Source organism: Phodopus roborovskii, unplaced genomic scaffold (assembly GCF_943737965.1).
Source record: "Phodopus roborovskii unplaced genomic scaffold, PHOROB, whole genome shotgun sequence".
Lineage (NCBI taxonomy): Eukaryota > Metazoa > Chordata > Mammalia > Rodentia > Cricetidae > Phodopus > Phodopus roborovskii.
In genome coordinates, this window is record NW_026126541.1 from 8,417,533 (window position 1) to 8,441,614 (window position 24,082).

The following is a 24,082-nucleotide window of genomic DNA, read 5'->3' on the forward strand; positions in this document are numbered from 1 at the left end:
ACTCAGGAACTTAGTTAAAAGACTGATTAAAACTTCCCTGAGTAAAGCAGGAACAAATACTGAAACAATATAGCTATATACATATACATACATATAAATCCCTAAAATAGAGGTAGAGTAGAAATGTCAAGACAAGAGGTAGAACTATAAAGGGCAATATGATAAATATCCCAAATTGTATCAATATACAAAATGTCTCAAATACAAGAAAAGTATACATACATAGAATATGGTTAAAAAAATTAATGTGCATAAAACATCGTAAGTGGAAAGATTTCACACAGTATAACAAAATATAAACTTAATTTTACATAGCTTACCACATATAAGAATACATAACAATGTAAGCTGTACAATACTATCTCATTCTTACTCAAATTCACAAGAAAATAGGCTAATCTACCTATCCCATCTAAACCATACCTTTCTCAACCATTCCCTATTCCTGTCTAAAAGATAATCCCGAGTGTAAGCATCACCTTCCATACCCAACCCTAAATGACTAAAAGCAACCCAAAGACGATGACTATTATCCCAAAATTCCAAGGGTAGGGAAAGGGGTGTCGTTATCTCAAGGTTACTTCCTGCTGAAATGGGATGATGCTTGCTACAATGGTTCCTGCAGGAAGAAAATTTTTAGCAACCAAATTTCTCAACAGAACTGGTTGTGACATATGTAGCTAGTCATTGTGTGGCAGAAAATTCTTGACTGTAGTTCTATTTGAAACTCTGGCCAGGGTGTAATAAAAGGTACACCATTACAGCTAGCTAGTCATGAGTTGTCTTGAGCAAAACAGTCTCAAACCGGTTTTAGGGTGATGTTTGTAGTTTAGATGCATCAGGTTGAGTCAAGTGGAAATGATGATGTGGAGCCTCAACTTTTTTCCGGAGAGTTCAAAGACTGCTTTTAGGAATTGTTATTATTCCTTGTGGAAAAGTTATACATCAATATTAAAGTAAAATTTTCAAGTTTTAAGGTATGCATTAGGGAAAGACAACAATAAGCATTAAAAAGTAAGTGAGAAAATTAGGATTTCAGAGAGAAAATTGCATATAAGAAGTGAGTCTCCAGATTTTGTTTTTTTCTGCCTTACACCAATTGGCTTTTTGATTTAAGGCAGAAACCATGAATTTAATCTTAAAAACATGCTTGAATTTAGAGAAGGAACTGCTTAGGCCTCCTAACTATCAACCAAATGCAGGGATCCTGGTTCTGTCCTATCCTATTTTTGAGTGGTCAGTCTGGGGTTCATGAGCTCACCTTTGTTCAGGTCAGCTGTTTCTGTGAACTCCCTCAATGTAGGCATCTGGTTGTGGACCTTTGGGTGTGGCTTTAGGCAGATGGAAGCCAAAAGAGAGGAGCTTGAGGTGTGGCTTTCCTTGGTGCACTCATCAGTTCTAGTAGTAAGAACAGGGAAAAAAATCTGGCAGTTCTTTGTATTTTTTCTGTGTAATTTTCCTCAATAAACACCAAGTCATCATTCATCTTGGGTCTAGTGATGTAATTACATCCTCCCCTTCACCCCAGCATGGGCTTAACCCCCTTGCTCATCACTTTTCCCTCTCTACAACTGGATTCCAGGAATTTTGCTTAGTGCTTAACTGTGTGTCACTGCTTCTGTTTCCATCAGCTATTGGATGATGGCTCTAAGATGGCATATAAGGTATCCATCAGTCTCATTATAGGCAAAAGGAAAGTAAGATACCCTCTCCCCTACTGCTTAGATTCTTAGTTGGGGTCATCCTAGTATCTCTGGATATTTCCCTAGTGGAGATTTCTCTCTAAACTTCTAATGGTGCCCTCTGTTAAGGTATCTCTTTCTTGCTCTCTTCTATTCTTCCCCAAACTCAATACTCCTGGTCCCTCATGTCTTTCTCCCACCTACTCTTCTCCCCTTCTCTTTATCCCAACTCTCTCTCCTCTTTTCATTGAAAATGAATGCACTAATCTGGAACAAATGAGATTCGGCAATGGGGAACAAGCCACTTAGCCTTCAACTGATATGTATGGATTTCAATTGCATTATACTAAATTATGGAAATCAGACTGAGAAAGCCAAATGCTACATCATTGTATTTTGCAGCATTCTGAAAAGCACAAAATTACAAAGGAAAAACACACCATGTGTTCCAACAACCAGATTTGAAGAGAATGCTTGCTTATAAAGGGCCATGAGGGAACTTGCTAGCGTGATGAAAAGATTGGCAGCATTATGGTACTGATGATCATACAAAGATGGATATCCTAAAAGAATCATAGAAATGGGTACTAGAAAGGATATCATTTTCTATGTAAAAATGGTACATCAGTAAATTGAGTTAAAATACAAGTTCATAGGTGTAACACAATATCCATGAGTCAAAAAAAATTGGGTGATGGACATTTGGGGAGTTTGTAAATTATTCTCTTTATTTTTGTGTTTAAAAACAAAATACACAAAAATAAAGAACACCAGCACTAATTTCTGGTAGGGGTTGGGTAATAGAATACTTATTATATTGCTGATGAATATGCAAATTGCTATAAAACTGTTTGTGTGTAATTGTGAACAGCTGTTAAAGCTTGCAATTGCATAGAGCCTTTGTTCCTGAAGTCACATCCATAGATTCTCTCCTGTAGAAATGAAACCCTCGGGTTTTTGTAGCTATGAGCACAAAGCTGTTTATTACAGTACTCTGCTTACTAGCGAGAAACCAAACAGAGAATGTGTGCCTGTGAGTGAAGCCCTAACATCGAAATCTTCTTCCTTGTTACAACCCTGAATTAGCTGCTGTATTAACACTACTCAGTTACAGAGCAGCCCCACAAATACCACACTGGTAAGCTGGAATGTTAACACACAACCCTGACAATTCACTGGGCAATGTTTCAGACCTAGCTGTGAGTTTTAATCTGTACAGACGGCTATAACAAAATTGTCAGAAATGAGACCAATGAAAAACAAACAAACAAACATCATTTTTCACAGTTGTGTAGGAGTATAGGAGGCTGTCCTTGAAGACTTGATGATTCAGTGGCTGATTAACCCTGTTTTGTGTATGACAACTTCTATGGTAGTCTTTGTATCATTCAAAGATTCAAAGCCTCACCTAGGACTCTTTCGTAAGGGGAATGGCTCACTAGTTAGGGATCAGCTCCATTTTACTCATATGCCCAAAGCCATGTCACAGTATTTAAATTTCAACCTATGAATTTTTGATGAAGATACAAATCTCTTCTTCGAGACTTTTATACAAGGTTAAAAAAAATCAAAAGGAGAACACAAGAACTATTAATTTAAATATTCTCATCCGTTCATCATTGCTTCTGAACTAAGATTCAGAGCTAGAGATGTCTACTGTCAGAATTCTTCACTGATTCCAGTAATCTTTCCTGGGAGACCAGGTGCTCAACATCCTTAGCCATCAGGGAAATGTAAACCAATGCAACTCTGAGATACCATCTTACTCCTGTCAACATTGGCTAAAATCTGAAACACGGATGACAGTTTATGCTGGAGAAGATGTAGAGAGAGCAGAAAACTCCTCCATTGCTGGTGGGAGTGCAAATTTGTACAGCCATTTTGCAGATCAGTGGCGGTTCCTCAGGAAAATGGGAATCTATATACCAAAGGATCTAGCAATTCCATTCGTAGGCATATACCCAAATGATCCACATCCATGCAACAAGGACATCTGCTCATCTATGTTCATAGCAGCATTATTTGTAATAGCCAGAACCTGGAAACAACTGAAGAATGGATGAAGAAAATGTGGGACACTTACACAATGGAGTACTATTCAGTGGATAAAACAATGGAATCTTGAAATTTGCAGGCAAATGGATTAAACAAGAAAAAACCATCCAGAGTGAGGTAACCCACTCACAAAAAGATGAACATGGTATGTACTCACTTATATATGGATTTTAGACATAGAGCAAAAAATCACTAGCCTATAATTCACACTGCCAGAGAAGCCAGGAAACAAGGAGGACCCTAAGAGAGATATACCTGGTCCTCCAAAGAAGAGGAAAGGGAAAAGATCTCCTGAGCATATTGGGAATGGAGGGGGTGGGCAGTGAGTGGAGAAGGAGTTATGAGAAGAAGAAGGGGAGAAGAGGAGGGGAGAGGAGAACATGAGGGAGCAGGAAGATTAAGTAGGGGGAGGAACAGAGGAGAACAAGAAAAGAGATACCATAATGGAGGGAGCCATTATAGATTTGAAGACAAAACTGGCACTAGGGAAATGTCCAGAGACCTACAAGGATGACACCAGATAAAAATACTACCAATATTGGAGAGGCTACCTTAAATGGCCTTCTCTGATAAAGAGGTTGTTGAATACCTTGTATGCCATCCTAGAGCCTTCATCCAGTACCTGATGGAAACAGAAGCAGATACCTGTGGCTAAACACTGAGCTGAACTCCTAGAATCCAGTTGCAGAGAGGGAGAAGTGGTGAGCAAATGGATCAAGACCAAGCCTAGAGACAGGAAGTAGGTCCTAGGCACCACCCCAAATGACTTGACAGATTTTTGTGCTCCCTCCTGGAAGGCCTCACCCTCCCTGGGGAGTGGAGGGGTGTGTGTTGGGTGCAGGGGAGGGAGAGGCAACTGGAATAGACATGTAAAACTAGAAAAAAATATATAAAATAAAAAAAGAACTATTGAAAGCAAGTTTCCTCTTGGAAATACACTGCTACTCTGTCTTAGTGCCAGGGGGATCCATGTTCTTCCCACAGCTGAGTCCTGGACCATTCCAGCTTCTACAGTTTTGAGCCTTGGCAATTCTGTTTTGCTGTCTCATCTCTGCTGCCTCTGAACAGAGTTTGACCATCCCAGCTTTTTGCGGCAGGAAACATGTATTAATTCTGCTTCTGGTAGATCTTTTAAAGACTGGCAATAATTGCTCTAATTCCTGGAGGCAACAAAATGTCCATATTCAATAGTTTGGATCCTAGATCTTTCTGGATGCTGAAAATGAATCCACTGGCACCATGAAAGCAGCTGCAATACTTCTTGAAATTTTAATACTGGATCGGAGTAATGAATATTGTGTGTTGTAGATTGAGTATTGGTTCAGAGATAAGAATAAACTTGGGTGTGTTCATTTATTCAGTAGGTGCTGGTTTGTGATCCCCAGTAGTGTTCTTGTCTCCCAGATTACCCAAGTTCTTTGGTGAAGCATGATTTTCTATGTGAGTCTTAGGGAATCACACTTGCAAACTGCTTAGAGGCTTATTCCTGGCTTCTGGAATTACTTTATCTAAATGAATCAGGTTCCAGAAATGCCAGGAAATTGAAATTCCATGGAGAGTATCTCATAATACTTAAAAATGAGTAGAAAAACCCTTTGTGTTGGGATGGGAAAACTCTGATGTAATTGTGCTCCCCAGTACTCTGTAGCTTTCAGGTCCACTTGCGTGGTGTTATGGCTAACATCTTAACTAAAATTGCTGCTGTTTGGGTCTTTCCTATTAATTTGTTTCTACTTTGTTCTCTCTTCCTGATTTCTCTTGGAACATCTCCCTAATAATCTCCTACAGCTTACTTTATTTGTGCCTGCTTCCTGGGGAACCCACACAAAGACAACTATTTAGTCACAGTAAATATTTGGGGGGATAAATGAGGTAATTATGAGGGAAAGTATTATGAAATAATAATTGCACACTTCTTGTGGAGAAACATTAAAGATTGTTTCCATATGTTGATTTGGCTTCTTAATTACTCTAATTTTATTCATTTAATCACTCCCCTCAAAAACTTGATATTTTCTACTAAGTGGCTAGAGGCAACACTGATGTGCGCATACTCCTTCATGGGGGAAAAACAATGAAATTCCCATTGCAACCTTGCAGGTTACCTAAAGCGAAAATGTAAGTCTCAAGATTAGGTCATTTTTTTAGTATGTGCATCGTTTCAATGACAAATTACAATTTCTTCTAGGTGTGTGAAGTTACTCTGTGAATATTTTTCATATCCAAGTGGCATATTGGGTAGAGAAATTTGATGAATGGATTGCAAAGATATGATAAACTTTCAATCATGAATATGCCAAACAACAGTGATAAAGCCAGCCAAAGCTTTTGTGAGTTTGGAAAATCGCACCTGTGCGGAATTTATGAGAGTTGTAGAGTCCAAAAGAGACATCAAAGAAAATGCAGGAATTACAAAGATTAACTATAGAAGAGAGATGTTTTCCTAGGTTGAAAAACCACTCACTAGCACCAAGTTTGTTTCATGGTTTGTTTGTTGTGAGATGAAAGTTTTAGAATTAGACATTGGGAAAGCAGTATAAAAGTTTAGAAATTTGAAAGCAGGCTCTTCTGCGTCCCATAATTGTTTTAGGTTAAATACTGCATCTAAGTCACTATCTCTTTCTTCCCCTGCCCCCTTGCATATTTCTCCATGTTTGAGTACTCATCAGGTTTATAGAGCAGTCTACTGCATCCCTCTCTTGTCTCTTTAAAATGTTCCAAGGCTATATATGCACACAAATCTTCCCTTTATTAGCTATTCCATCTTTGTCTAATGCCTTTACCATTTGCCTTAGTGACATACAAGTCTACTCGTTTCTTAAATGAACATGGACATGTTTTCTGAAATTCTTGACCAAGAAATAGCATAAAATATATGGCAACAACATAGGTATGTTATGTGTTGTAGATTAATTCACAAAAAGAACATTTCTGAGCAGTAATGTGTTTTATTAACAAAAATGTAAAAGATGGAAGCCAAATAAATTCTAGATTTATTTATATTTAGTGAAAAGTGAATTTAGCATTTTCAAAGGGAACAACTGAACAGAGAGAGAGAGACCCAGAGCTTGTCCTTTCAGGAAATGGAACACCATAGAAACTGTCTTGCATAGATTCAAGAGCACCAACATGATAGAGGATGGCAATAACGAACCTGCAGCTTGTAAGGCCACAGACCCACATTTACTGAGTTAAAACAACCATAATAAATGGGTGTTCGAGACCTTTAGAGGAATGACTTAATTAGTGGAGAATTTGAATCAGAAGTGAGTAAGAAGGACAGGGGCTACCCATGGTTTTGTAAAACACACCTTTTAGATATTACCTGAGTGATTTTTAAAGTATTTATATGTGTGTTTGTGTGTGGACACGGGTTTGTCAAGGTGCATATGTGGAAGTCAGAAGACAACTTTCGGTAGTCAAATCTCCCGTTTTACCATGTGGATGCCCGGTGTCAAACTCAGGTCACAAGGCTTGACAGCAAGCACCCTAGTAGCTGAGCCATTGTCTGTCCCTGCCAGAGTACTTGCTAAGTTTGTTTCAGGGTTCCTCTGCACACATGAATGATCAAATTCTTTGGTGACAGGCTCAGTGATAGCTTGTGCTTTGCTAAGAGTTTAAAATTGCCTCTAGGGTCTTTTTTTTTCTCTCACTTTATTACTTAACATTAAAGAGTTGGCCCCTGTAATTGTGAGGGAGGGAAAATTACAAAATCTGGCAGGGAAACCTCTCAAACTGGAGAGGAAGGAAAAGGAGTTGAAGGCTGACAACCTAATGGCAGCTGACATTATGAAATCTGAGCATTGTCTGCAGGAAGGTCTATCTTACGCTGGGAAAATATCAGCCCTTAGATTTAAGCAGGCTTTCAGTTGATGGATGGAGCTTACACTTATTAGAAAGGGCAATATCCCTTGTTTTTAAAAGATGTATTGATTAAATGTAAATAATATTGCACCATACCCTCCTATAAGTATTTAGAATAATACTTGACTATATAGGTGAACTCGGTATATCACCTAAGTTTATACATAAAATTAACTATCACAGGCAAATATGGCTTGTATCCTTAAAAGTGAATTAGCTCAGGATCCCACCCCTACATGGAGATATAACAGGCAATTAATAATTAGTGATAGAGGGAAAACTATTCTTTCATAGGGATGATCCCTCTAATTGGTTATCTCATACCAAGTGGGCAGCCCTAGAAACATATACATGTAGGCAACAGTGAATGGAGTCAGCAGGATGTATTTATGTTTGTGGTACATATATGTAATGGAAATTGGTAAAGTAGAGGAAACCTGCATTTGATAGAGGGAAGGGAAGGAAGAAAGAAAAAAAGAGAATAATAATATAATTATATTTTAATTAAAGACAAAATAAAAAAGAATACATTTGGATAGCAATACCAAGATCACACACAAGGGGAAAAGCTGAGGGGTATACTAAGGACACATAAAGAAATCCCAGAAGCTAGAGAAAGAGAGAGATTCCAGGAAAAAGTGAAGCTATCTGTGTCTTCTTTTGTACCTTTAGCCCACAGAATTATAACATCTCTCTGCTCCCAATCTGTGTTTTTTTCCTGTAACATTCTTAACAGATTAACACAGTAACCAACCACAAGCCAACCTTATTCCTATCACCAAGCCAAAAAAAAGTCAAGGCCCTTGATTGACAACCTCAAAATAAACACAAACATTAGAAGTACAGCCTCAAAGTATAGCTTATAGAGAGTTGCTGGATCAGCTTTTCCCATTATAATAATATCTTCTTTGGAAATTAATCACAAAAGAGCTTGATGGAAGCTTAGCATTGTGGATGGGGAAATGGAAAGAGAAATAAAAATCAAGGCCATTTACTCAAGTATACATGCTAATAACTACCAATTGTGTGTGCCTAGGAAGGAAGAAGATACAACATGATATTTGGCTTGTAATATCACATGGGATTTTGGTGGAACTGTCATCTTTCATTGATGAAAGATATTAAAATATTAAAATATATCCTTCTTCATGAACATTATCTATTGGTAAAAATATGAACCTTCAGGTTAAACAGTAAAAATTTCATAGATTTATTTGGATTATGGTAAAGCCATATGACTACCCCAATGATTGCCAACTTGATAGGAGATGTCCTTCTGTATGTTGCAAATATGTGTTGTTTTTATTGGTTGATGAATAAATCTGTTTTGACCAATAGCCAGGCAAAATATAGCTAGACAGAAACTCCAGACAAAGATCCTGAGAGAGGAAAGGTAGGGAGATGGCATGTAGCTTGAGCATCACCAGTACGCCACATCCTCCTGGCAACACATACATTAATAAAAATGGATTAATTTATGAGAGAGCTGGCCAGTAACATGTCTGATTCATTGGCCAAACAATTGTAATAGATATATTATTCTCTGAGTGATTATTTCATAAGCAGCTATTGGACCCAGTGGTGGTGGTGGGGAGGGGGAAGAAACATGTCCAGTGGCACTGGGTGAAACAGAGAAAATCTTCCCATCAACTTATACATCAATTTATCTGTGTTCACAATATAGTAAAGAGATTTTTCTATGGCTGTTTTCCTCCCCCTAAGTTGGAGTATTCCTTCTAGGAAGATTTACACACATAAGAAATAATTTTCCATCTTCATATTTGACCAAGGTCTGATTGCTTTCAGTCCTCGAGTACTGCCTGGCCTAATCACATATAACATTTATTCACATTTATTCACAACCTGAAATGTAGAACATTATCAGATGTTTAGGAAAGAGTTAGTAATACTTTTCTTAGACAACAAGAATTTTTCCATCACAAATTCATCTCTAAATAGCACCAGTTTTACTGATGATGATTAATGATATTATTGCAATGATAATGATAATGATTAAGATCCTGATGATATAATTGGATATTTGTTACTCAAGTCTGTCTCTCAACAAAGCTCTCTCTCAAGTGCTTAAGTGCTTAAACTTAAACACAATAGTTATTAATCTGCTGAGTAAAGAACAATTTGATAGACATGGGAAAATGAGAGGTTGTTCTAGTCTTCAACCTTAGTGTTATGGAAGCAGTCATAAGGAATTGTGTTTTATTATTGGTTTATTGAGTTGATTGCTTCTATCCAATTGAAAATTTATATTCTTTGACCAATTACTTCTAATTCTTCTGGCTTTCCAAGTATCTATGTTACCTTTTTTATTCTTAAAAATGTATTCATATAGGGAGAGGAGGACAGATGCTAAAGAATGGATGCAGGAAGATGACTTGGAAACTGTTCCTGAGAGAGATCAGGGCGGGAGTTCCAGGCTTGCACACAGGAAGGCTGGGAGGTGATTTAGAACTTTATCATTCATATGACTTTACCAGCCATATATTTGACAGAGCCAGGCTTCCCCTCTCCTGGCTGCATGAACAGGGTACTCTTTCTCCTGATCAGTTTTTTAGGTAGTCATTTATCTCACCAAATGATTTTTAGAGAAATTTCCATATCTATCTTTTATGCAGTGGGAGAATGGAGAAGGTCAAGTTAGTATGTGTATGGGCAAAAGAAATAGAAAGACAGTAAAACTCTCTCAGCCTAAAGATAATTATCAGAAATCAGAAGCGTGAAAGTGCTGCCTTGGTCTCGTAAATGTGTTTTGTGTGATGTAAATCATGCTCAAAGTTGAAATTTGAGAAGCGATATTTCACTGTGAAGGCTACATGTAATTTTAAGCCACATAAATTTATTTCCTCTCCAACTGTGGATGGTGTCGCCTCAACCTTTGGTCTAATGTGAGAACCATTAGCTAGGTCAGGGTAGCCATGAAATGAATTTTACCAGCAGCTGCCTCTTGTGCCTGGGATGTGTCTTAGAAATATTCAGCTGAAATTTTTAACAGCAGGTATTATAGAGATGATTTTGCATCTCTTTCTGATGGATAGAAAATTGGTACCGTCTGTCCAGAGAAATGAATTTCTGACTACCCCTAGATAGTCTATAACAAATTAAAGGCTACTGAAAAAAATAGTATCTTTGATTCTATCTTCATTATAGGGTGTAAAAGATAAAGTTTCAGAATTCTATTCCTCTCTAGATCCTTCATCATATTTTATTATGTCTCTTCAATTATTTTTTTCCAATATGTGAAAAATATTAAGCAAACACAATTAAATTCATAAGTCCTACCTGAAGTTTTGATGAAAAGAAGGGCTATTCCATATTTTCTTTGTAGGGTTATGTCTGTCTGTCTGCCTGTCTCTAGGGACAATCTGAGTAATCATATATATGCTCTAGTCATTCATCCATTTGCTCATTCATGCATTTATTCAAAAAACTATTTTTCCCAAGGTTATTATTTTTGTTAATCTTAATGGTTCATCTTTACCAAATTTAAAACAACCATGGAGATGAACCTCTGGACATGTTTGTGAAGAACTATCTAGTGATGTTAAATGGGGTGAGAAGACCCACTCTTCATGCTGCTGGTACCATCCTATGTGCTGGAGACATGGACTAAATAAATAGCAGTGTGGGACAGAATCCATTCCTTTGTCCTTCCAATTGTAGATACCTTATGATAGCTTCCTCCGGCTGTTGATGCCATGAATTCCTTGCGAAGAGAGAGTCTACTATTGAACTGTGAGTCAAAGTAAGACTTTTTTTCACTTAAACTCATTTTGTCAGGCATTTTGTCATGATGATTAAAAGAGTAACTAAATATCATTCTCACCAAGGGCATCTCATGTCCTATAGCAAGTTGATACTGGAACCAAACTAAATTCTAGTCTCTCTACTTACAGGACTCTGACAGATTATCCAAATGGTAGACACCATTTGTGTCAGCTGAAAGTTGACTTGCTTGTATGTCATAGCTCAGCATCCTCTCCAAATACTATTTCTCATGTGTTCTGACTCTAGTGTATCTCCAATAATCTTCCTTTAAGAAAAACTATCACAGAGTCTTTTTACAGAGACCTGTACTTAGGAGGAAGATTCAATTCCTTTGAAAGTTTTAGTTTATAAATTTAAGTGCTTAGTATGCACAAAGTTTGCACGTAGTATAATTCCTTTCTTCTTTCTCCTTTTACTCTTTGAAAAAAATCTCCTCTCCTAATTCTAAGGAATACTATATCTGGTCTACAAATTAGAGACTGGGATTCTAATTAAGACTCATATTTCTCAATTCTCTTTACTGGTAAACGGAATGTTGTGACTCTAGTTTAGCCATGTTGGGTCGAGACAGATCCTTCTAATCTCCACTTCCTTTCCTGGTTTCATGTCTTTTCTTTAATGATTCTAAAATATTTATTTAACATTATTTTATGTGTGCATATGCATAGGTGCATGAACACATGCAGAGTTCTAAGGAAAACTGTGAAGTTTAATCTTTCATCTTCCCAAGGGTTCTGGATATTGAAATCGGGTTATCAGGCTTACAGAATTAGTGCCCCTAATCCCCTAATCACTGTGGCATTTATATACTCTGCCTCTTCCACTTAAGTTCCTTCGGATCATCCTTGCTTGGCAAAATAGTTTCCACACCTTTTTCCTCCAACGTAACAAAGGTTAAATTCTTCATATCTCAAATTACATTTTGTTTTGCTCTTTGTATTAATTTCTTTTCAGATCACTGTGACTGAATACTTGATCCAAATGTTCTGAGGGATTTGTTTTGACTATGGCTTCAGGGAATATTAGCCCACCATGGCAGGAAAAGCATGACAGTAGGACATCATGAAGTGTTTTGCTTACTTCTTGGATCCAGAAGAAGAATGGCTAGAACAGAAATAGAGTTTTCCTGTAACCCTCAAGCCCACCACCATAACCCTAGGTCTGTTAACTAAACATTGTGTCCTAAAGCTTCTACAATCATCTGAAAGGGTGTCACTGTCTGGAACTAAGTGTTCCAACATATGCAACTATGGGAGACATTTCAAATTCAAACCTACGGCTTCTATCATTCACAGCAGAATTTTAATGGGCAATGCTATTGCATACAGGTATTCAGAATAGAGTACATTATAAATTTTTGTTTGCCATTTTAGACATTAGCAGGAAACCCTGCTCTGGCCCTCACATATGAGCGTGTTCATTTAAAAATGACAAAAACCCAATCAGAGGAAAAGAAAGGAATATTGAAAAAATGTAGAAATAACTGAATGAGGTTACCATAATGTGTGTTGCTATAAAGATAGTCCAGCATTCTTGTGATGGAAAAAAATTATACTCCTTCATTGGTAAAATGATGGGGGTTACAATGACAATTATATTCAACTAACATCCTAGGATTCTTGCCATTCAAATGGTCAGATGAAGGGTAAAATGACAATTACTTTCAACAAACACCCTAGAAATCTGGCCATACAAATCGTTTCTATCCAGGTAAACACAGGGAGTATTTTCAAATCTCTCCTTTTCTTTGTTGCATGAATGTGCATCTTTTGGGTATACGCTCATTTAGCTATGTTCATACCAGCATTATTTGTAAAAACCAAAACCTGGAAGCAACCTAGATGCCCCTCAACTGAAGAAGGGATAAAGAAAATGTAGTATATTTACACAAAGGAGTACTACTCAGAGGGGAAAAAAAAAAGAACAATGGAATCTTGAAATTCACAGGCAAATGGATGGAACTTGAAGAAACAATCCTGAGTAACCCAGTCACAAAAAGATGAGCAAGAGACCATCCAGTAGCTGATGGAAGCAGAAGCAGACCCCCACAGCTAAGCTGAGCCAAAATCCCGGAATCCAGTTGTAGGACATCTTCTTAAGGACATATTGGTGAGACAAAGTGCTTTCTTTGATGAAGTAAACATTGTGACATCAAACAGACCAGTGGGCATCATCTCTGGCAACATCACTTGGTTCCCCAAGAGAGCTTCTCCTCTGGCTCTCGTTTATTTCCCCTGCCATGTGTTTTCCTATGCATTGGATTCTTGTTAAAGGATATAGTCTTGATAATGAAAAAAATTCAGTTTTCCTGGTCATGATATTCTATACCACATCACAAGAGGTATCAAAAACACTGAAATAAAAGAATACGTGAAAGGAGATCTAATTTATTAAATAATACTTATCTGTTCTTGACCATTCTGTAAGGGAAGTGTGGAGATAATGAAGAATAAACTTCATGCCAGTGCCAGAACAAAGGACAGGTCTTTGTTTAAGATTAAAAGGTCATGATTTTATATGTATAAAAAGGCTTCTAAGATTTAGCAAAACTAGACTAGATTAATTTTCCTTTGATCATCAATAGAAAGAAGATATTTGAAAGTGCCTTCATTTCTTATCAGGAATCACAGGGTTCATTTTAATGAGGTGACTGGGAGAGCAATGCTTTGCAGTTATGGTTCATCACAAGAATACTCTGTGGATTTTATTAATGGGCTTCAAAATTCCCCATTTGAAACAAAGTCCCAGATGATTCTGGTCTAGGCTTCTATTCCAAGGGCAATACCTGGGAGACAAAGATGTAATGATAAAAATCCATAGCTCTGCCTGATGTATTATCCCCAGGCAAACACATATGTGCTTGCTGCCTCATATAGATTCTTCGCATTTTTCCCTGCTTTTGGCCCTCAGAATAGTGAGGAATAGAGAGGACACAATCATGTACACAAATAGTAAAGATAGTGCAAAATAGTAAAACTCCACAAACATATATAGAGAAAGCAAGGAACAAATTCAAAATGTTGGAAGTGATATTTGAATAGATGTTTTTTAAAAGGTAGGGGTACTGGTCACTATTCTAGTTTCTGTGACAAAATATCTGATATAAACATGCTGAAAGGAGAAATTTTTATTTGAGTTCCTGATTCCAATGGTCCTGATTCATCATGGCTGAGGATGGTTGTGAAGTAGAACATATAAAAATGTTGCCAGAAAGCAGAGAAAGAGGAATGTAAGAACTTTCTCCTGGTGATCTATTTCCTCCAATGGGGAGGAAGCTTGCCTTTCACCTCTTCTTAATAATGTCAGTGCATTATAAACATATCAAGAACTGAATGCACTGGGTTACGTCTCTTACAACCTAACTGCATATGGAAGCATGTCCTAAATGTGTCCCAATTCAACCAATTTGATAACTGAAGTTATACAAACCAAAAGTGAAATTCTACGAAGAGGTCATTCTCATTTTAAACTGGGTGTGATGCCATCTGCCTGCAATTCCAGGAGCAGGAGGCAGAGAAAGGACGATTAGAAACTTAGAGACAGACAGTTCTAGGCCACTGAGCAATAGTGTACTCATGAATGTCGATGAGGTAAGCATGTAATCTCAAGCCATTGAAAGGTGGACATAGAAAAGAGCAAAGGAGGAATAAAGGAAGTTGAACTTCCTGGACAATTTGACTTTGTCACAGACGGTAGAAACACATCATGATCTGATCCACTTGTGTAATTGAAAATGTAGTTCTGATGCAAAGACTTTAGTGAAGTCTTTACTGGTACACTCTTTCCAGAGAACATGAAAAGTAGATGATGAAGCAGTTCTTAATGAACTCATTTTATCGCGTTGGTCCTTTTCAGTGATGCCTATGTGCACAGATGCAGCCAGATTTTCCTCTGGATCCATACTCATGACAGAGATTCTTTCTCTCAAAATCAAACCCAGTAGTTCCAGATCACAAGATGGATGGATCTCTGTCTGCCTGCAAAGGTAGTGAGTGCAGTTTAGTGCCATCTTATGTCAGAATGTTGCACTGATAGATTGTGTTACCAATTTAAATTCTCTGGAATTTCTTCTAGCTTTTCCTAAAGAGAGTTGGAGTTTGTATCTCTTCTACTTGGGCATTGGTGTAACTGTGTCAGCTTTGATTGACAGCATACCTTCAAATTCACATTGTCATACTTTTTAGGCCCAATCTAAGAAACAAACTTTCCTCCTTTTTGGATCCAAAGTAATTATCTTTTTCATATCTTGGCACTCACTTGTAGGGTGTCTGATGTCCTTCTCTCTCTCTCTCTCTCTCTTTCTCTCTCTCTCTCTGTGTGTGTGTAAAAGAGAGATGGGGGTACATGTGTCATCCTGAGATTACACAATGAATAGTTTACAAGTTGAGCCCTGCCTTCAAAGAACCAGCACTACGGGAATTGCAGGCAAAAACATTTCCTAGACTATCTCATGATGAGGAAATGTCCTTATGTATATGTTTTTCTTATTTGTTGATTAATAAAACACTGATTGGTCAGTAGCCAGGCAGGGAGTATAAATAGAGCTACCAGTTGAGGAGAATTCTTGGGAAAGGAGGCAAAGAAAAACCAGTAGAAGGATGTCATTTAGCTACAGAAGGAATATCAAGTTTGTACATTCTCCTGTAAGATAAGGCCATGTTGAAATAAATTAATAGTTATGGGTTAGTAATTAAGAGGCAGTTGGCGAATAAAAAGCCTGAGCCATCGGCCAAACAGTTTCTAATTAATTTAAGTCCCTTTGTGTTTATTTGGGGTTAACGAGCAATGGGATCAGGTTGAACAGAAACTTTTGTCTACAAGCTCAGAGAAACTCATAGGACGAAGTCATTATTACTGATGAGTTCAAGAATCACTTGTACAAATGGTCCCTAATGTGTGTGCTACTTAAGATGTTCTTGAAGATAGGTTTCTATGCTGCAGAGCATTAGAAAAAAAATGTAAGATTCTGTCTGATTTTTACAATCTTATTTTATAGATCTTGGTTAGTACATGTAGTGGTTGGTAAAGTTGTACAGGGTGGTATGGTACATTGACACGTCTTCAAAGTTTTCCAGGTAAAATAACAAGTGTCAGACAGATTTTTTTTTTTTTAGTTAGGTAGCAAATACATGGAAGAGACATTATAAAGAGTAAACCTCTTTGATTTGGCTTATGGTTTCAAATATTTCAGTTCATCTTTGTCAGCTCTTTGCGTCTGTGCAGGGGTGAGGCCAAACATCCAGTAGCAAGGGCACAAGAGAGCAATGACATCTGCATGATGGTGCTGGATGGAAAGATGGAGAGGGAAAGGGAGGTAAGGGTGAGGGAGAAGGAGAAAGAAAGCACATGCCGGCTTGGTAGATTTCCCTTTCCATTTTGCCTCATTTAGGCTAAATCCTCTCCCCTTAGTAGCAACTCCCAATCATTTTTTGAGATGTGCTTGCCCACACACTTGGAAATGTACTTTTGTAGCATAGGGGTTTTCTAGCCAACCAAGCTGCCAATCAAGATTCACTATTATAACCAGTGATCTTAGGGTTCTACACCAAGAAAGGATTTTGGAAATCATTTGGCAAGATTTGATTGGAAAATCTTTTCCCAACACTTAAGGCTGGAGAAAACCACAGAAACTGCTCAACAAGGGGAGCTCATAGACTCCAGTCTGATAGCTGGAAACCAGTACAGAACTGACCCAGATTCCCTGAAGGTGGTGTTAGTTCTGAGGACTGGACAGTCTGTGGGGCCTCTAGTAGAGGATTAGTATTTATCCCTAGTATATGAATGGACTTTGGGAGCCCATTCCCTCAGCCTAGACACATGGGGAAGGGCCTGGGTCCTGTTCCAAATGATATGACAGACTTTGAAGACTCCCCATGGAAGGCCTCACCCTCCCTGGGGAGCAGAAGGGTGATGGGATAAGGTTTGGTGGGGGGAACAGGGCAGGACAGGGGGGTGTGGGAACTGGGAGTGATATGTAAAACAAGCTTGTTTCTAATTTAAATTTAAAAATTATAAAAATAAATTTAAAAAGGAAAAAGAAAAAGAAAGAAATAATTTGGAGTCACTTTTTTTTTTTTTTTTCATGGCAGGTGTAGGTAACTTTATTCAAGATTTGACAAAAATGATCACCAAAGTAATATAAATTTAGACACCTTAAAAAAGTCTAGATGTAAAACTTCAAAAGAAAAGTTTTTCAATTTCAAATCAATTTTATGTCAAAAGTCAAACAAATTTCACAAATCATAAATACTATTTTCATTCTTAAATTCATCATACCTTCAAAGACAGGACATCAACATTGCCTTTTTCTTTGATATTGACCATTTGCAATCAATTAACATGGTTTATATCTTTCAGTTGTGAGTTCATACCTGTCCTGGATATCCTGATATAATTAAAAATATAAATTCAGAATCCACAGTTCTTCCTTTCAGAATAATTCTAGTTATTAAATATAGAAGAAATAAAAGAAACAGAAAAATCACCAGTTGAACATCACAGTAGTAAATGCCACAAGCAAGATCCACCAGGAGATAGTAGGAGAGGCAAACTCTAAGTAGATACAGGAAATTTGCATAGTCATACTCAGTAATTACAAAGGAAAGCAGCATAAGTTTACAGTAGTAAATCCTAGCAGATACTACCTCAGCAGAGTGCTCAGAGTGAACCATACCGGAAATACATGATACCACCAGCTATCCTTATGATACAGCATCACATTGGGAAAGACTACTCAGACAGAACAACTAAATGCGAAATTATTTTACGAACAAGGAAATCAAAGTTTAAGTCCAGTGCTGGGAATAGAAGCCATGAGAGAATAAAGTATTACGTGGTGACAGCATGTGCGTTTATGCCATTCTGTCAGTCAATTGCAGTCAATTGATATACATACTTATAATGTCCCACAATGTGTGAATACATTAAGATTCTTAATCAAGGAGTGTAATGAGTAACAAGATTTTCTCAAATTTTCTACACAGTAAAAGTCACTCATGCTTAGGCAGAAAACATAAAATCACTGTTTAGAACCCAGGCCTATAGATTGTAACTTAATTAGCTTGCAAGTGGTCAAAGAAAAATGCCATCTTTATACCAATCCTGGAATTGATAAATAATTTATGAAGTGATAAAATTCATAGTTCAGAAGCTTATTAATAGGAATCATATTTTCCTTTCTTCAGAAATCTTGTATAAATTGTGTGACTTCTGGTTTAAAGAGTTAGTGTGTCTTCCTTTCTAACCATTAGAATTTACCATCAACTGAATGTGTGTAGCTTTTCCAGCTACTCAAAGAATATGAAGAAAAGTTTTTACTTCTTTTTTTTGAAACATTTTCTCTTATAAAACTATAATTTCTGCCATATTTTCAGCCATTCATGAAAATAATCTAAAATCAGAAGTAGTCATTGGCTGTTGCAAATCTATTTCCAGGGAAATTAATAAATAGCCTGAGCATAAATTACTTATGGACCAAACATAGACATGTATAAATTAGATTTCTGTGAAAATTCTGCATTTGCTACCTAGTTGTTGCTAAACAATTTGTCCCACCCTCATTTCTTTAAATATAAAAGAATATCAACCAATATTAAGATTAAATAAGAATATCTGTATCTTACAGACTAATGTATTGGTGGAAATGTAATTACAGCTCACTAATGCATCAAAAATATTCATATATTTCAATAACCTATCATCAAAACCATTTGGATATTTTGATTGTCCAGTAGATATATTCAAATGAGCACACAATATATTATTTAATTGTTTTACTTTGCAAATATAAGCTTTAAGGATAGCTAAACCACTGAAGGAATTTGTTACAAGGCACAGGAGATACAGGAGATCTCTTTGTAGTATTCCTTTTTATTGTTTGTGGATTTGCACTACTTCAAGACAGTCTTGATATTCCTTGTTACATCATACATAAACTCCTCCTGTGGTCATAATAATCTCATATTACTTTGACACATTTTTTTCTTTTTCTTTTTTTTTTTCATGAGGTCTAGACGGAGGAGGCAGTACATCTCCACTGGGTTGGGTCTTTCTAAAAGTTGTCAGTAATAAATGAAAAATAATGTAGCTGGTATTATAAAACCCTGAGGGCAGAGGCAAGTTCTGATTTGATATATTGGGTAAGTACCATGGTGTTGTCATAGGGGCTTGTAGTTTGGTGTTTGCTGGAGGGGTCAAAAATGAGGAGATGAGATATCATCTAATGTTTCAGTATGCAAGCTCTAGAGTTGAACTGATTTGTAATATTGGCCTATCTACATTCATGTACCTTGTGCTTTGAACTTGTTCTGGGTGTACATAGGAATATACACTGGTAGCTTTTCAGATGGAGATAGGAAAGGAATGCTAAACTATTTGGCTCCTTGCTTAGATACTCTGTTTCTGAAACCCACATGGTGTATGGGCATGAATTCACTTAACATATGAATTAAAACTCAATAATACATTATTGTGGCAGATAGTTGTAAATAATGACCAAGCTGTATTTTAATCTGCTTCTAAGCTTACATAATTAATTGGCAGGAAACTAGAACACTGAATGTGAATACCTTTACATTCTGTCTGGTAAAAACACACATTCTTCTCTTCACCCTTCAGTTGGTAATTTGTACATGTGCCTCCTTGCCCACAAGGGTTGGGGATGCCAGTAATCATGGATGCCATTGGCCATTCTGTTCCACAAATGTCAGAGTTGGCATTTTAATATAGCACATAGTCATTTCTATTCATTTCCTTTTATTATTTCACTGAATAAATTTGATGGAAATTTGGGGGCTATATATTTTATAAACCCTCTTAAGTAGCAGACAGATATCATTAGTGTTTCCTTCACAATAATGTAGCTGGGATTTTCATGGCCATCCAGCCATTGAGAAAGAAGGTATACAAATCATATAGAAGTTTATCAGTTATCCCCCACCCTGCAAAAAATTAAAAATAAAAACACCTGACAAAAGAAACATTCAAATTGTAACTGATTTGAGTTGAAATCTCTTTAGGGTTGGAAATTCTGGAAAAAAACAGGAAATTAAATTTCCAGAAAAGCTTGTGTACACTTCCTGTTCTAACACATTTCTCTGTGTACACACGCTGGGAGGAGTTGTTAAAAATGACACGTAGCTTCAGGGGAAAGGACTGTATTGAGAGAAAAGCATGAGTCTTGAGAGTTGGATGTATCAATCTGCAAAAGAACTTGGCATCTTGCAATGGATGCCTCTTCGTGAGCAGAGAAGAAACGTTTAGTTCAGCATCAACACATAGAAAGATAATTACTGAAGTTCTTGAAGCAGGTGATTGAAGTCCAAGATGGACATAGCCTGTCCAGGGTCCTGATTACACTCTCCAACACCATCTATGTTCAAAGGGGGAGGATGGTTTTGGAGTCACTCGGAAGCTGCCAAATGCAGATTTGGGACAATAAATCTATGAATCTTTCTTGTATTTTTCCATATGACTTTTATATTATTCAAGATGTTATGTGTTATGCTTACTAATTTTCATTTACTATGTTGAATAAGAAAACTTGAACATTCGCCAAATTAAAACATAACGTTTTTATAAATGTGATTACTTAAACTGGGATTATGACGTGTGACCATGGGCAGCAACACATTTGAACAAACACCAAATTATAATGCACTTAAAATAATACACACTTTTTTCTATTTTGGTTTGAAGAGATAGAATTTCTCTGTGTAGCTTTGGAGCCTGTCCTGGAACTCACTCTGTAGCCCAGGCTGTCCTGCAATTCACAGAGACCTGCTTGCCTCTGCCTCCTGAGTGCTGAGATTAATGGTGTGTGCCTCCTCTGCCCAGCTATAATACACAATTTTTGTAAGGACTTTTTAAATTTTGTAATTTGATTTCATTGCTTTTGAGTATAAATTTGTCGATGACAATGTCCTATCAAAATCTCACCCAAAATAAACATATGTATCCTCTGATTATTTGTGCTCATGTATGGATTTAGTGGTATAGTACTGTATATTTCCCAGTGTATTATCCTTTGAGTGCAAACATTTTGGTTGGCACCATCAAACATGACATGCCTTCACAGTGAAATGGCAATAAAAACAGATCACAAAAAAAAATTTTTTAAACCTATGTTGCAAATTATAGGATTTTATTTATTCTCCTAGTAAGACTGAGAGGTATTGTTAAAATATTTTAAGTGTGTGTGTGTGTGTGTGTGTGTGTTTGTGCGTGCGTGTGCATACATATGTGTGCCCACAATGATTGCGTGCTTCTGAGGTTGCAAAGAGGTATCCGATCCTCTGAATTGGAGTTACAGGAAACCCATCTATAGCCGACCACCTAAGTGCTAGAGACTTGGGTCTTCTTTAAGAGTTTTGTTTTAAGTTATTGTTTGGTAAGTCATCTTTCTAATTCTTATTATTATTACTACTATTACTAATATTTAATTCAAGCATAGTTTCTACAACATGTAAAATAATGAAAATTTTAAAAACAAACAAAAACCAAACAAATCCCATAAAACAATACAGTTAGAGAAGACTGTTAAGCAATGATAATAATAATAATAATAATAATAATAATAATGATAATAATAATAATAAATACAATATAGAGGTGAGGGCTTCTTTGTCAAAGCAAATGGAAACTCACTGTGTTTGATCTGCATGGGATTTTCTCCTGGATTCAGACTATAATATGAGAAGGCACAATACTTGGCATGCCACCAAATTTGAAGCAGGCTAAAGAATGCAAGAAAAAAATTTTGAAACAGAAAGATATCTGTCATTTCGGCAAATTTCTTTTAAAAAGTATAACACAGATGAATTGTACTATAGATGTTTGTTATGTGGGAGCATATTTAATATCAAAATATCAACACCAGTTAGTGATAATGAATTTGTAAGAAATGCATTGACAGTGTGACAGATATGACAGGCCCGTAAAATGTAATATTAAAAAAACAAGTTCATCTCACCAATCGATAGCCAGATAGATTGAAAAATCGGAAAAATCTATCGACAGACTTTCAGAGAGTAGACCTGCTAATTTTAAATTCCGTGCATTGGCAATGGGTAGCAATGCTGACAACAAAAGTATTGCTCAGCTCGCTGTTTTCATTAGAGGTGCTGCTGGTGTCACCAAGGGAAGGGCTTATTTAGTGCCATTAGACATGACTAAATCAAGATATTCATGACACACTGAAAAAAATAAGTTAAAGTGACGTCTTCATCCATTGTTAAAATACCTAGTATAATTACAAACAGTACCTTGGAAGTGGAAGGTAAATCAATGGGATTAGTAATATTAATAGGTGACAATGAAATTGACACCCTTTTCACATTTAATGAAGTATCGTTGCAGAGGGTATCAAGAAATTGACTTGGAAAATCATGAAATGGATAACACCACACGAATCCTTATTAGGACTGAATTTCATAAGGGCCAGTTCTAGGAATTCTTTGAAAGTGTTCATTCATGATGACGATGGCCACGTCACTTACTTTTCACAAATGAGGTAACTAGGTCAAGAACAAACATGGAACTATTTCAAGGTTTGCAACACGGTGGTTCATGGAATAAAAAGCAAAATTTATTCTGGAACTTGACCTTGAAATCTGGCTTATAGATTTATCATTTATTTAAATGAGTTATACAGGCACCTTCAAGTTGAAGACTATCATATCAATCCAGTGTTTAAATATTGACAGCTTTTAAATGAAAACAGCAATTCTGAGAATCTCATATTATGGATTTTTGACACATTAGGTAAAGATAATGGTCTTTACCTAAGGAATGGTTTTTCCTCTCACCGCCTGGTCTTGTCCCGCCGCAGCGCCAGCCCCAAATAACATACAGAGACTCTGTATTTGATATAATTCTGTTGGCCAGGTACTAGTCTCTTATCGGCTAGCTCTGTTTTAAGTATTAACCTATTTCTGCTGATCTATGTATTTCTCTTACCGGGGAGCCGGCTGGCATTCTGCTTTCTCCAGACTCTCCATCCTGGCTCCTCCTTACTACTTCATATTTCCTCCTTGTCTCCTAGTCCCGCCTATCTTGCTTTCCTATTGGCCAACAGTGCTTTATTCATTAACCAGTATGAGAAACATATTTACATAATGACATCTCCTATCAAAGAACAATGAAAACATGTAGCCTTGACTTTTTGAATCAGGAATTTGAAAACATGTTTCAAAATATCCAGTAAAACAATTAACATTTTGGTATACTTGTATTTCAGTCAATGTAAATAAGCTACCTGCTGATTTTCACATAGGATGCATTGAAGTACAAGGTGACATTCAACTTAAAGAAAAATTTAATCACTTTTTATAACTAGAGTTTTATAGCTCCTACCCTCCCACACCCAAAAGTTTTCACTCTAAAATTCCATCTTATCCATATCATTTCTTTTAGGCAGCACCCACACTCATGAGTAACTGTTTTTAAGAATGACACATATTAAAAGTAAAATCAGAATGAATTGGATGAGCAACCTGAGAATTCAATGACAACAACAACTATTCTATCAAAACCCAGATATTGATGCATTAGTTTCTCAAATAAAATGTTTCATCTTTCTTTCTCTTTTACTTTTGTAATAAAAATACCAAAAATTCAATGACGTTTTCTTATCAGATACACGTATTTTATTTATTCTGAATTTCAAACTTTTTCCCTGTTCAACAATTTTTGGAAAATTT